At 50.4% G+C, this 14,019-nt stretch overlaps 1 long non-coding RNA gene across 1 annotated transcript in view; it reads right to left on the bottom strand.

Annotated features, from left to right (window-relative positions):
- Positions 1–413: 413 nt before the first annotated feature.
- The window catches only part of LOC121879329, a 17,037-nt gene continuing 3,431 nt past the window's right edge, over positions 414–14,019 (bottom strand). The window contains exon 2 of the long non-coding RNA XR_006091308.1: positions 414–4,879. This is a non-coding gene — a long non-coding RNA (uncharacterized LOC121879329). The remainder of the gene's footprint in view (positions 4,880–14,019) is intronic.

The following is a 14,019-nucleotide window of genomic DNA, read 5'->3' as shown; positions in this document are numbered from 1 at the left end:
CAGGTCGCATTGTGATCAAATATAAGAGTTACCCCTAAAACCATCTCAATTTTCTGTGTTCAAATATAATAGTTACCCCTAAGACAGTCTTCTATGATGAAATATAATAGTTACCCCTAAAACCTTCCTCTCATCAAAACCTTATTCTTCTTCTTCCTCTCATCAAAACCTTTTTATTCTTATTATTCTTCTTCTTCTTCCTCTCATCAAAACGAAAAGGGAAAGATCGAAAGATAGAGGGAAGGAACAAAGTGGGAGTGGGGGTTAATATATATATATATATATATATATATATATATATATATATATATATATATATATATATATATATATATATATATATATATATATATATATATATATATATATATATATATATATATATATAGTAAGGATTACATAAATGAATATGATTTTGTTTCAGCGATATTTTATTAAATAACTTTTACAATATTTACAGAATATGGCCTACTCGACTGACTTATGCATGAACTTACACTTAAAGAAGTAAAAATAAGTATGACAAAACTTACACCAAGAATGAGCGAGACTAATACATCTCTCTTTTATGTTAAGATTAATAAAAAGACTTGCAAAAACGAGGGCTATCTTGAGTCTTCCCTCGAAGACTGTAAACACAAGTTCGGAAGAATCCAGGTGGCGATAGTGTAGGTTAGACTTATTAGTGACTTGTGGATTCTCGATCAGAGATATGACGTCAATAAACAAGGTCTGCTCCGTTATTTTGCGGGATCTAAAATCCCGAGAAGGCATTATTTGCTCTCTGATCAAGGAGTCTATTATTCTCCATGCTATGGACGTCACAGTTATGACTTTATGGTTCCGTGATCGAAGAACGATGAAGTCGAACCTACAAAAATGCGCACATGTAAATACAGCTTAGCTTAGTATTTCCTTCAAAACAGCAACTGAATAAGCTGAGCCACTGATGAGCCCGCGAAGGCCCGACCCTCTACTGTCAAACTGAGCTTAAATCGGGAGTATTTGCTTGGGATTCAAATGCGAAGAATCAAGAAAGAAAACATCTGGATTTTTTCATGCTAATATGCATGCATCGTTTTATGTAAGACAAAGACTCTCAACAGCTCGATATTCAAATGATATAAAAGGTCCACTTTTAATATCATTAAATTCATCAAATTATAAGTTATATCCTTAACTAATTAGAATTTATTTCATATTAATAACATAAAACAACACACACACGTATCTAACCAGAAACTCTCTAAAGATGTTCCCAATGTAAGTGAATGAAAATAAGTCTCCAAGCCTAAGCCAGGCAGACTACTCATGCAGAGGGAATCCTACATGGAACGCAATATGGCAACACTCCAGTCACATACCAGGTAGTCTTTTTCGTCTAATAACCAGAAGGGGCTCCAGGGGTGGCAGCTACCAAACGGCCCCAATAGATATGTTTTATCAAATAAAGGAAGCTAAAAACAGCAATTGGCATAAACTGCGAGGAACATTTCCCTCAACTGTTAACACCTGAGGTTGAATATGTATTGTCAAAATGATCTGGTGTAAGATGAACATTGATGGAATTAGTGAAAAGGGAAATGTATTTATACAGAGTGGAGATGAGTGGTAATACGAGGCTATGAGAGATGGGGTAACACTATGTTTGTTACTTTCTTGTAGTGACAAGTTATCTTTGTTCACAGAAAAAAGTCGCCGTCTTACACCCCGTAGCGTTTTGTTCCGAAATCAATGACGAAGAATTTTGGTAAAGTGACAACGAAGCTTTAAGGTTCAAGTCTGAACCAAAATTCTTCGTCTTAGGTTTCAGAACATTAAGCACGGTAAGTGTAAAGCGCCTTTTTTCTTTGACTGTACGCACTACTGATTAAGCAAGGGGGGAGATCCTGTTGGCTGAGTCTTTAGTCTAAAGCAGGGGTCACCAAACTTTTTTCACAGTGGGCCGGATAACTGAAAGAATGACGAGCGCGGGCCGCATAATCATTCTGTTCAATACTTGCAAGCCAGAACGAAAGCTCTGGTAACGTCAGAGCGTAGGCGGAGCTCCCACGAGCCGGGGAAGGACTTGGGATCCGGCCCGCGGGCCGTAGTTTGGTGACCTCTGGTCTAAAGGAATTGAAACGTTTGGTTGTGGCCACTTATAAAATTTTTCTGCTTTTAAGAGACAGTTAACTAAATATTACTTATCAACACGATACTTTGAGGCAGAACTATAAACAATACTATCATTAAAATAGGATTATGACTTCTACATCACACTTCAAACACGACCACAAAGTCAACAAAAAAGATAATGTTAATAATTGTAATATTAAGCTGAAGCTGCTGGGTTCATCTTTGACTGACTGTAATATTTAGCGGGTGATTCGTTCAGTTTAAGTGATGCGAAATATTATGGTTAGGGAGATGAAGGGATACAATGTGCAATGTGAGTACCAAACATAAGTGTTACGAAGTCATCCTACAAATGGACTGAGCCAATTTATCTGGGTAAAGATGTAAGGTCAAATCTTCAAGAGGACTTTTGAAGGTGGGATTAGTAGACTATATAAAAAAAACCTACAGCAGAGCAGATAAACTAAAGAACTCGATTGAAGTTTCCACAATAAATCCAAGAAAAAACATCGAGAATAAAATAAAATGAAGAAACTGAGAAAATCTCTACAGACGAGGTTAATCGAAAAAACAAAACTGTGTGCAGGTCTGGCCAAATGCAAGACTAAAACCCCCGGTTATGACCCTCCCAGAGCCCGCAGGTGATTCAAAGACGCTAGACGAAATACTGATAATCCTATGACAGAACTCCTTATCAAAGTAAATACAAGATTTCGTTACATACAAGCGTATATACAAAGGCTATCATACAGCTGCAGAATACACAATACAAAATGGCTTCCAATACAAACTACATCTTTTCCTCTAACGTTTATTTCGAACTACTGAAACAACGCAAGGAATTACCGAGTTATATATTGGCAGAGACTTCCGAATATCACAATCACAAGTCATAGTTAAGCGATGGTGTAGTACAGTACACTCCATTACTGCCCTCGGCCGCACTGGGGGTAAGAATCGATGCTACGCAAAAGTCAAAACAAAACAACACTTCAAGGTACACAGTAGAGTATAGTGACCAGTGAAGCAACACACTAGTCAGTCACTCGAAGCTGTTCTCGGCTCCACAAGTGTCAATTAATCTGTACATGACGCCGAGTATCGTTCTGGCGACAGCGAAAGCCCGAGCGAAAGGGTATGAATTTTTGTATTAAACAATTCGAATGGGTATTATTATAACTTATTATCGTGCATCATTATGAATAATTTATATTTATATTCTATATAAAGATATTTCGAGCATTAGCTGACAAATCTTAGTATTAATGTAGTACCTATACAAGTTGAGGAAAGACATGAGATGCGACACATTGTAATGCTGCTACGAGCTAGTCAGATATTCTATTCTAAAGCACTCCATTCCACACGGCAAAGCTAATACACTAATGCATACATTTCAAGTCACAAAGTTTGTGCAGCGATGCTTGTACCAACAAAAGCAACTTTTCTATATCTAAATTTAAGAATGAAGTGAGCCATTTGTACTTACTAGAGGGTAATATCAACAATACAAATCATCGAGTGGATGGATGGTTAAGACTAGTTAGACAAGAAGTGTCTACAACCGCTCTCTGAAGGTCTCCTCGTGCCTGCTCATTATAGATTTACACGGTGAATAAAGCACAATAACGTGGTAAATTTTGAACTGTTGATGGTAACCATCTACGCACTAAAAAACTACAGCTTACTGAATGTTCGTTTTAGGCATTACAAAGGAATCAAATCGACTGGTGCTTCTCAAGCAGAAAATAGGCTCCATTTTAAGTCTCAAAACCGAAATAAGTAAACACCGAACGCAGGATTGTGTACTAATAAAAGAATACAGCCACCTCGCTACCCCGTTGTTGCCAGCCCACGTAACCTGGAAGAGAAACATGGGATCATTCCCCAGTGCGGCCTAGTTCACATACTTCAATACACATACACACACACTGAAATACTTAGTTTAAAAAAAAATACACACACACAGTTCATCCTTTCAGTGTATGTAGCTCCTGGTGCAGACGGACAGTTCCAATAGTTTCTCTGAAAAGCTTCAAGAGCCATTATTTTGCTTACAAAATACTGTATTCATAATTCTTAGTTATCCTCTCTCTCCTGTCAGTGATAACAAAAGAGAAGAGAGGTTTGCCTCCTCTTTCTGTCTCTTTTGATTTTTGTAATTCTCCTTTATTACTGTTTTCTTCCAAAAATTCTAATAGCCTGACAGCATCATATTACAAAACAGGACCAAAGGGATCGGTCACACCTCCTCTGGTTCGTTACAACAGACATGGAGCTTCTCCCGCTTTTCAACACATTCGTTTCCACAGGTGCCACTCACCACCACTCACTCGTTCTACACACTAGCTTCAGTTTATGCGTGTCACTCCGTCGCTACTTTCTGGCATCAGTCCTTGAGGAGCTATGTGTAGCACTTTGGTGCTGCTAGCGATCAGCTCAAACGGTACAGCTGGTCACTCGTGGTGGTATTAATGATCAACTCAGGTGGTATACCTGATCACTCCTGGTACTGCAATTGATCAGTTCAGGTGATACAGCTAATCACTCCTGTTGCTGCAAGTGGATCAGTCCTGGCGCAGCGGGTGTTCCAGTCGAAGTGCCTAGGCTGATCAGTCTAAGCGCTGCAGTTGATCAGGTCTGGTGCTGTGGCAAATCAATCCTTGCGCTGAGGCGATCAATCTGGTGCAGGTTGCATTATAGGCACGAATTATGGCTGAGATTTCCCTCCTGATCCTTCGTCCTGACGCTGAGGTCTACCCTGAAACAAAAAGAAAAAGCACTTAAAATTATGCCAGTACAGTAAATTGTATGTATGTATGTATGTATATGGTGTAATGGTCAGCATGCTCGCCACGCAAGCCAGTGGACCCGGGTTCGATTCCCAGCCATTTGCCTCCGTCTACCCAGCAGTAATTGGGAACCTGGATGTTAATCGATTTGCGGATCGTGTTCCAGGGTAATGGTTAGCCAGTGCAGTTAGCGAGTTGTCCGGTCTTCTCAGACTGTTCCTGCAACTCGTTAACTCAGGGTGTGGTTGTTTTGTTGGCGACAACTTCTACACCTTAAACAAATTCACGCCTCATTGGCCCTTGGACCGTGTAGGTTATGTATCTAAGCTACTGTGTCGAGTAGCAGCCTTGTATATAAGCTACTGTGCCGAGTAGCATCTATGTATATAATTACGTGGCAACACTGCACGTGTTATGTGGCGACATTGTCCCGAGGCTGCCATATGGCAAGGCAGTCTCAGTCTGACTCTGTGGGCCGTGCATGGCACACGCAAGTCACCACTTGTATTTCTCCTATCCGTTAATAAATGGACTTCAGTGTTACCCGGTGTTTCCCTACCCATCACTGCCTTCTTCAGGGAACACTTGGAACCTTCATGGCGCAGTGAGTAGGATCTGTGGACTTACAAGTGTGTGAACAATGGACAGTTAGCCGGCGATGTGCGACTGCCGGCGATGTGGGCGTCGACTCTTAGTGTGTTGTGTTGTGTTGCGTTGTGTTTCGCCGCGACGTGCAGTGTTGCGCCATCACAGTGCGTTCTAGTGACGGTGGCAGTGTTAGTGTCAGTGTATTAGTGTGTCTAGAGCTGAGAGTTGAGCATTGGCCTCTTTTTTGTGGAACCCACGGAGCACGCAGGCGGACACCCTCCTCGTGTGACATCCGGGGAGACACTGACGTTCTTGCCTCCGCAGTGGCCACCACGCTCTGCTCTCTGAGACACACACACACACACACACACACACACGGACAGAACAGTGGACTCTCTGCATTATTTCTGCGCTGTTTATGTCATATATATGTGGTTCGAGCTGATGAGGCGCCACTTTATATACTAAACAGCGTAGTTGAAGCATACTAAGATGGGCGGTAAGAAGGGACAATGTCAAGATGGGAGACACGACTCCCCACCACCATCCCCTCCACCGGGCGCAGACTCTCATCCTCCACCTCCAGCGACGGACATTGCCACAATTCTGAGGTGGATGGACGACAGGGACAAGCGACGCAGAGAGATGGAACTTCAGAGGGAGGAGACACGAAGAGAGGAGGAAAAGTCGCGTTTTGATGCACTATTGGCGACCCTGGCGCTAACCCACCCTCCCTCCCTCACAGGTTTCGCGCACCAAGCCGCCAGTACCCTCCCTCCTCCACCACACCAGCATCCTCCAGGTACTCTTGCTACTCCAACAGCTCCCAAGGCATCTGTTCAACCCCCACCCGCCCTCTCACCAGATGTCACGTTTCAGCTTTTTCATGAGTGGAGGCGGCGGTGGACAGATTACTCCACGATGGTGGACCTTGACAGCATGCCTCCAAACAAACAGCTCATCCAACTGCGGATGTGTTTGTCGCTGGAGACCCAGAGAGTTTTGGAGCACACGTTGCAAGTGCCTCCCGATTCTACATCTTCAGTGACGGATGTGCTCGACCTTTTACAGGAGCACGTTAAAGGTCGGAACAACGAGGCCTTGCGTCGCCGCGCCTTCACCAGCTGCAAGCAGGCGGAGAATGAATCCTTTGACGACTTTTTTGTACGTTTGAAGAGTTTGTCAGAGGAGATCGACGTCTGCAAGGCGCACAGGCGGGAATGTGAGGAAGTCTGGATCAAGCACGGGATCTTGGCAGGTGTCAGGCAAGAAGAGTTGGTGCAGCGACTCATCCCCCTGGACGCTTCCTCCACACTCCAGGTGGTAGTGACTGAATGTCGGTCATACGAGGCCACCAAGTCCACCACCTCTGCCTTACGGGCCCCACCTGCTGTGAGAGCTATCTCACAGTACTAGAAGGGTAAGAAGGCGGCCAACAACGTGAAGGCTGCCGCACGTTCTTCCACGCCTCCGCCTAGTGCTTCCTGTGGCAGCTGTGGAAAGCAGCATGGCCCTAAGACATGCCCGGCCACCGACGCACTGTGTCGTGGATGTGACCGTAAGGGCCACTGGTCTAACACAGACAGGTGCCCTGCACGAGGCCACTATGGACACCACGACAAGTGCTGCCACCAACCCAAGCCCAAAAGCCCGAGACGAGGAGGAAAGCAGTGCACTTCTCTTGGGGTGGTTCGCACGCAGCCCCCTTCAGATGGCCCACGCAGCCCCAAGCAGCAGCTGAGTCATATCAGAAGGGTGGACTCGACCACACGCCCCAGGGCTACCCCTTCCCCTACCATCCGCGTCGCCGTCACACACTGTGATGTGTCGGGTCACATCGAGGTGATACCGGACACCGGCACTGATACTACGGTGATAGGCCTGAAGCACCTCCAGAAACTGGGCCTCAGCAAACGCGGCCTGGGACCACCGCCGCAGCTGCAGTACTACAATGCGGACGGTTCCCAGATGCCGGACGCTGTGGGCTCCTTTCAAGCGGAGATCACTTACGGCGACAGGTCGTGTCACGGATGGATCGACGTGCAGCCTACTCTTGCTACACCCTTTTTGTCGTGGGAGCACTGCAAGGAGTTAGGCGTGGTGCCCAGAGACTTTCCCGAGCAGATCCCAGCTGCTCGGTACACCGCCAGCAGGGTGCGTGAGTCAACGAGCGACGCGCCTGGCACTGCCGCACAGAGCTGCCCAGAACCCGCGTCCACTCCCGCCCCGCCTCCACCCAAGTCACGGCTGCTTCCTCTTCACAGCGAGACGTCTCCTTCAGCCGCAAGGGCCTACTTCCTGAAGGAGTACTCGGATGTGCTGGTGACGAAGGAGGCCCTACGGACCACGCCACCGAAGGCTATGGCGGGTCCACCTATGACGATACACCTGCGGGAAGATGCACAGCCGTTTGCCATACACACTCCCCGGTTGATCCCTCTTGCCTTCAGGGATTCAGTCAAGAAGGAACTGGATTCCATGGTGGCCCAGGGTGTCATCGTACCCGTTGGTGACGACCCGTCCCCTTGGTGCCACCCTCTAGTCGCTGTGGCTAAGACTAACAGTGGAGTGTGGATTACTACCGACTTGTCTAAGCTTAACAGCCAGGTGTCCCGTCCTGCCCACCCTTCACCCACACCTTTTGCAGCTATACAGAGTGTGGACCCGAAGGTACGGCACTTCTCGACAATGGACGCCCTCTGTGGTTACTGGCAGATCCTACTGAAGAAGGAGGATCAGCCACTGACCACTTTCATCACGCCTTACGGACGCTTCTGCTACTGCCGTGGCCCTATGGGATTCGTTGCTAAGGGGGACGCCTTCTGTCTCCGTGGTGACATGGCACTTCAAGGCGTGACCAACTGCGTGAAGGTAGTGGATGACGTCCTCCTCTACGATGAGGACTACCTGACGCATCTTCGCCGCATCGACGAGGTACTGACCAGGTGTAGGACGCACGGCATCACTCTGAACGCCGAGAAGTTCGTCTTGGCCGCACCTGCAGTGTCTTTCTGCGGCTACCGACTCTCAAGGGATGGCATTGCTGCAGACCTGGAGAAAGTTAGCGCCATAAAGGGCTTTGCAAAACCTGCCAACCTTACGGATCTCAGGTCTTTCATGGGCCTGGTGAACCAGCTGACAGAATTTTCTCCTGACGTCTCCGCCGCTGCCGGGCCTCTCCGCCCCCTGATGAGCCCCAAGAGGACTTTTACGTGGACCCCTGACCACGACCTCGCCTTTCATAAGGTGAAGGAGGCCCTGTCAAGTCCACCTATCCTCGCTACTTTTGACCCAGCGCTCCCCACCGTCCTCCAGACAGACACCTCACGCCTGTACGGGGTTGGTTACGCCCTTCTCCAGGATCACGGTGGAGGAAAGTACCGGCTCGTACAGTGTGGCTCTCGCTTCCTCACCGATGCTGAGTCTCGCTACGCTACCATCGAGCTGGAGCTGCTGGCAGTGGTATGGGCCTTATCGAAGTGCAAATTTTACTTGATTGGCCTACAGCACTTCGACCTCATCACAGACCACAGGCCCTTGGTCCCCATTCTTAATCACTATTCGCTGGACGCCATCGAGAATCCCCGCCTCCAGCGCCTGAAGGAGAAGATTTTGGCCTTCGTCTTCACCGTGGCTTGGAGCGCAGGTAAGGAGTTTTGCATCCTGGATGCCCTCTCCCGCTCCCCAGTCAGCCGCCCTACACCTGAAGACGAGATGCTCAGCACCGAGGCCGGTTTCTCCATCAGCAACATCGTCACTTTGCAGGCCGTACAGTCCCTCGCCAGCACCCAGGCCTCAGTGTCGCCACCCGACAGCGATCTGGCCCTTGAGGAACTACGGACCGCGGCACGCAACGACCCCTCCTACACTCAGCTCTTGGAGAGTGTGAGGACTGGGTTCCCTCGCGACCGTTTTGACCTCCACAACGCCCTCCGCCCGTATTGGAAGATACGTGAGGACCTCTACGCAGATGGGGACCTCATCCTGTACGGTGCCCGTGTGGTCGTCCCTGCAGCTCTCCGTCGTCGCGTTCTGGCCCGTTTACACGACAGCCATCGTGGAGCAGAGGCCACCAAGTGCCGCGCAAGGCAGGCTGTGTACTGGCCCGGCATTGACACGGATATCGTCAATACGGTCCGTGCCTGTGAGCCGTGCCAGATCATGCAGCCCAGTCAACAGCAGGAGCCCCTCTTGTGCGACGACGAACCCACCAGGCCCTTCGAGTCCGTGTCGGCTGATTTCTTCAGCACAGCTGGGAAACATTTCTTAGTTGTCGCCGACCGACTCTCTGGCTGGCTTGTGGTGGTAATCTGTGGCTCGGACACGACGTCCGCGGCCACCATTCGCCACTTCCGGCACCTCTTTCGTGACCTGGGCGTCCCCGTACGTCTGCAGACGGACGGTGGGCCACAGTTCACCAGCCGGGACTTCACAGGATTCCTGGAGCGTTGGGGAGTCCGCCACATCGTGTCAACACCCCACTACCCACAGTCAAACGGCCATGCTGAGGCTGCAGTCAAGACAGTCAAGCACCTCATCCTCAAGGTGGCCCCTTCAGGCAACATAGACTGTGAGGTGTTTGACAAAGGACTCCTGGAGTTACGTAATACTCCCACCCACACAGGGCGCTCCCCTGCCCAGATCCTGTATGGTCACCCTCTCCGCTCTTGCGTTCCTGCACACGCAGTGTCAAGGAACAGTCCTAGAAGACCGGACAACTCGCCAGCTGCACTGGCTACCCATTAACTTGGAATACGATCTGCAAATCGATCAACATCCAGGTTCCCAATTACTGCTTGGTAGACAGAGTCAAATGGCGTAAAGAAACTTGCCCATAATTTCACCCTGCCTGGGAAACGACCCCGGAACCACTCGCTTGTGCGGCGATCATGCTGACCATTACACCACAATTCGCCACATTTACTCCCAGGGTCGAACTCACGCTTATAACTCAGACACACACACACACACTCCATCCCACTCTGCACATACTCCGTAAACTAGGTTCACATACGCCCATGCTCACAATTACCCCAAACATTAACATGTTAATGCTTGCACTCAATCCACAAACACTCATATGCACACACTATTCCCCCTCTGCACGCACTCTACTCACCTCTCCACACACACACACACTCTACTCCCCCTCCACACACACACTCTACTTTCTCCCTCCACACACACACTCTACTCCCCCCTCCCTCCACACACACACACACCACACACCTCTACTCCCCTCCACACACACCTCTACTCCCCCTCCCCACCTCCCTACTCCCCCTCACACACACACACTCTACTCCCCTCCACACACACACACTCTCTCCCCCCCTCCCCACCCCTCTCTCCCCCCTCCCTCCCACACACACACACACACACAATCTCTCCCCTCCACACACATACTCTCTCCCCCCTCCCCACACTCTCTTCCCTCACACACCTCTCTCCCCCCTCCCACACACCCCCTCTCTCCCCCCCTCCCACACACACTCTCTCCCCCCTCCCTTACACTCTACTCCCCCCTCCCCCCCAATCTCCCCTACTCCCCCCTCCCCTCCCCACACACACACACACCTCTCTACTCCCCCCCTCCCACACACCTCTCCCCCTCCCCACCCCTCTCTCCCCCTCCCTCCCCCACACACACACACCTCCCTACTCCCCTCCACACACCTCTCCCCTCCACACACACACCTACTCCCCTCCACACACCTCTCCCCTCCACACACACACACTCTCTCCCCCTCCCTCCACACACACCTCTCTCCTCCTCCTCCCGTCCCTCCACACACACACACACTCTCTCCCCCTCCACACCCACTCTCTCTCCCCCTCCTCCCACACACACACACACACTCTACTCCCCCTCCCACACACACACACCTCTCTCCCCCTCCACCCCACTCTCTCTCCCCTCCCTCCACACACACACCTCTCTCTCCCCTCACTTCCACACACACTCTACTCCCCTCACTTCCCTTTTTACTCTCCCCCCCTCCACACACACACTCTCCCCTCCCTCCCTCCCTCCTCCCTCCCCCTCCCCTCCCACACACACTCTCTCCCCCCTCCCCCCACCCCCTCCCTACTCCCTCTCCACCTCTCTCCCCCCTCCCTCCCTCCCACACACCTCCCCTCCCCTCCCCTCCCCACACCTCTCTCCCCTCCCCCCCCTCCTACTCCCTCCCCTCCACACACACTACTCCCCCTCCCCTGCCTCTCTCCCCCTCCCCACACACACACACTCTCTCCCCTCCACACACACACTCCTCCCCCCCCTCCCCCCCAATCTACTCCCCCTCCACACACACACTCTCCCCCCCTCCTTCACACACACACTCTCTCCCCTCCCTCCACACACACCTCTCTCCCCCCTCCCTCCCACACACACTCTCCCCCCTCCCTCCCCCCTCTCTCCCCCTCCTCCACACACACACTCCTCCCCTCCCTCCCCACACACACTCTACTCCCCCCTCCCTCCCCTGCCTCTACACCCCTCCGCCCCACACACCCAATCTCTACTACTAAACATACTCACACACACCTAGTCCACACACCCAGCACAGAGTAACATTACACCTGGTACTGCCTGAGGTTGAGTAGGTAATGTTCACAAAATCAATAATTCCCGATTAAAGGCAGCAGAACGTTAGGCTAGCGACGAACGGACGAATGCAGTTTCCCTAGAATTTGTCTATTTTTTCACGTATCCTCTCGCTCTATCCCAGGGAATAGTGTGAAGGGATAGTTTAGATTTCGTGTTATTTCTCATGAGTATATAATTTGCATTTAAGTCAGGGGGGTGGTTGTAAGAGGGTGGCAGGTATGTATCATGTGGCGTATGTGTGTGTGTGTGTGTGTGTGTGTGTGTGTGTGTGTGTGTGTGTGTGTGTGTGTGTGTGTGTGTGTGTGTGTGTGTGTGTGTGGGTGTGTGTGTGTGTGTGTGTGTGTGTGTGTGTGTGCCATCTCCCTTTCCTACCTTCTTCATCTTATGTTCATCACCACTTGTTACTGAGCCTTGAATCAAGTAAACAGAGAATCGCCCCCTCTCCACCATCATCAACACCTCTCCACCACCATCAGCCTCTCCACCACCATCAGCACCTCTCCCCACCACCATCAGCACCTCCCGCCCACCCTGCACTCCAACAGCACCTCTCCACCACCATCCTTTTCTCCACCACCATGTCCAGCACCTCTCCTGCATCATCAACACCTCTCCCACCATCATCAGCACCTCGCCACCATCATCAGCACCTCTCCACCATCATCAGCACCTCTCTACCATCCATCAATACCTCTCCACCACCATTAGCACCTCTCCACCATCATCAGCACCTCTCCACCACCATCAACACCTCTCCACCATCATCAACACCTCTCCACCATCATCAGCACCTCCGCCACCATCATCAACACCTCGCCACCATCATCAACACCTCCTACCACCATCAGCACCTCGCCACCATCAACACCTCTCCACCATCATCAACACCTCTCCACCACCATCAGCACCTCTCCACCACCATCAGCACCTCTCCTACCATCAACACCTCACCACCATCATCAACACCTCACACCACCATCAGCACCTCGCCACCATCATCAACACCTCACCACCACCATCAACTACTCGCCACCATCATCAACCTCACCACCACCATCAGCACCTCGCCACCACCATCAACACCTCTCACCATCAATATTTCCTCTCCACCTGTCAACACCTCTCACCTGCTCAACACCTCCACCACCATCCTTCAACACCTCACCACCACCATCATCAGCACCTCACCACCATCAGCACCTCATACCATCATCAACACCTCACCACCACCATCAGCACCTCCACCACCATCATCAACACCTCACCACCACCATCAGCACCTCACCACCATCATCAACACCTGCCACCACCATCAGCACCTCACCACCATCAGCACCTCTCCCACCATCATCGCTTACCTCTCCACCACCATCAGCACCCTCCACCACCATCAACACCTCTACCATCATCAACACCTCACCACCACCACCATCAGCACACCTCGCCACCATCATCAACACCTCACCACCACCATCAGCACCTCGCCACCATCATCAACACCTCCACCATCATCAACACCTCTCACCATCATCGCTTTCTCGCCACTACATCATCATCAACTTTCTCTTTTCCTGCATCAGCACCTCGCCACCATCATCCAACACCTCTCACCATCATCTTCCTCTCCACCATCATCAGCACCTCTCCTGCATCATCAGCACCTCGCCACCATCATCGCTCTCCTGGTCATCGCACCTCTCCACCACCATCAGCACCTCGCCACCACCATCAACACCTCTCCACCATCATCAACACCTCTCCATCATCATCAGCACCTCGCCACCATCATCAACACCTCGCCACCACCATCAGCACCTCTTCACCATCATCAGCACCTCTCCACCACCATCAGCACCTCGCCAACTCTACCAGCACCGCCATGTGCTTCCTTTCGCCTCTGCCATTAGAAAC

Source organism: Homarus americanus, unplaced genomic scaffold, assembly GCF_018991925.1.
Source record: "Homarus americanus isolate GMGI-L3 unplaced genomic scaffold, GMGI_Hamer_2.0 scaffold15169, whole genome shotgun sequence".
In the NCBI taxonomy this organism is placed as follows: domain Eukaryota; kingdom Metazoa; phylum Arthropoda; class Malacostraca; order Decapoda; family Nephropidae; genus Homarus; species Homarus americanus.
This window is presented reverse-complemented; position numbering and strand designations above follow the sequence as displayed.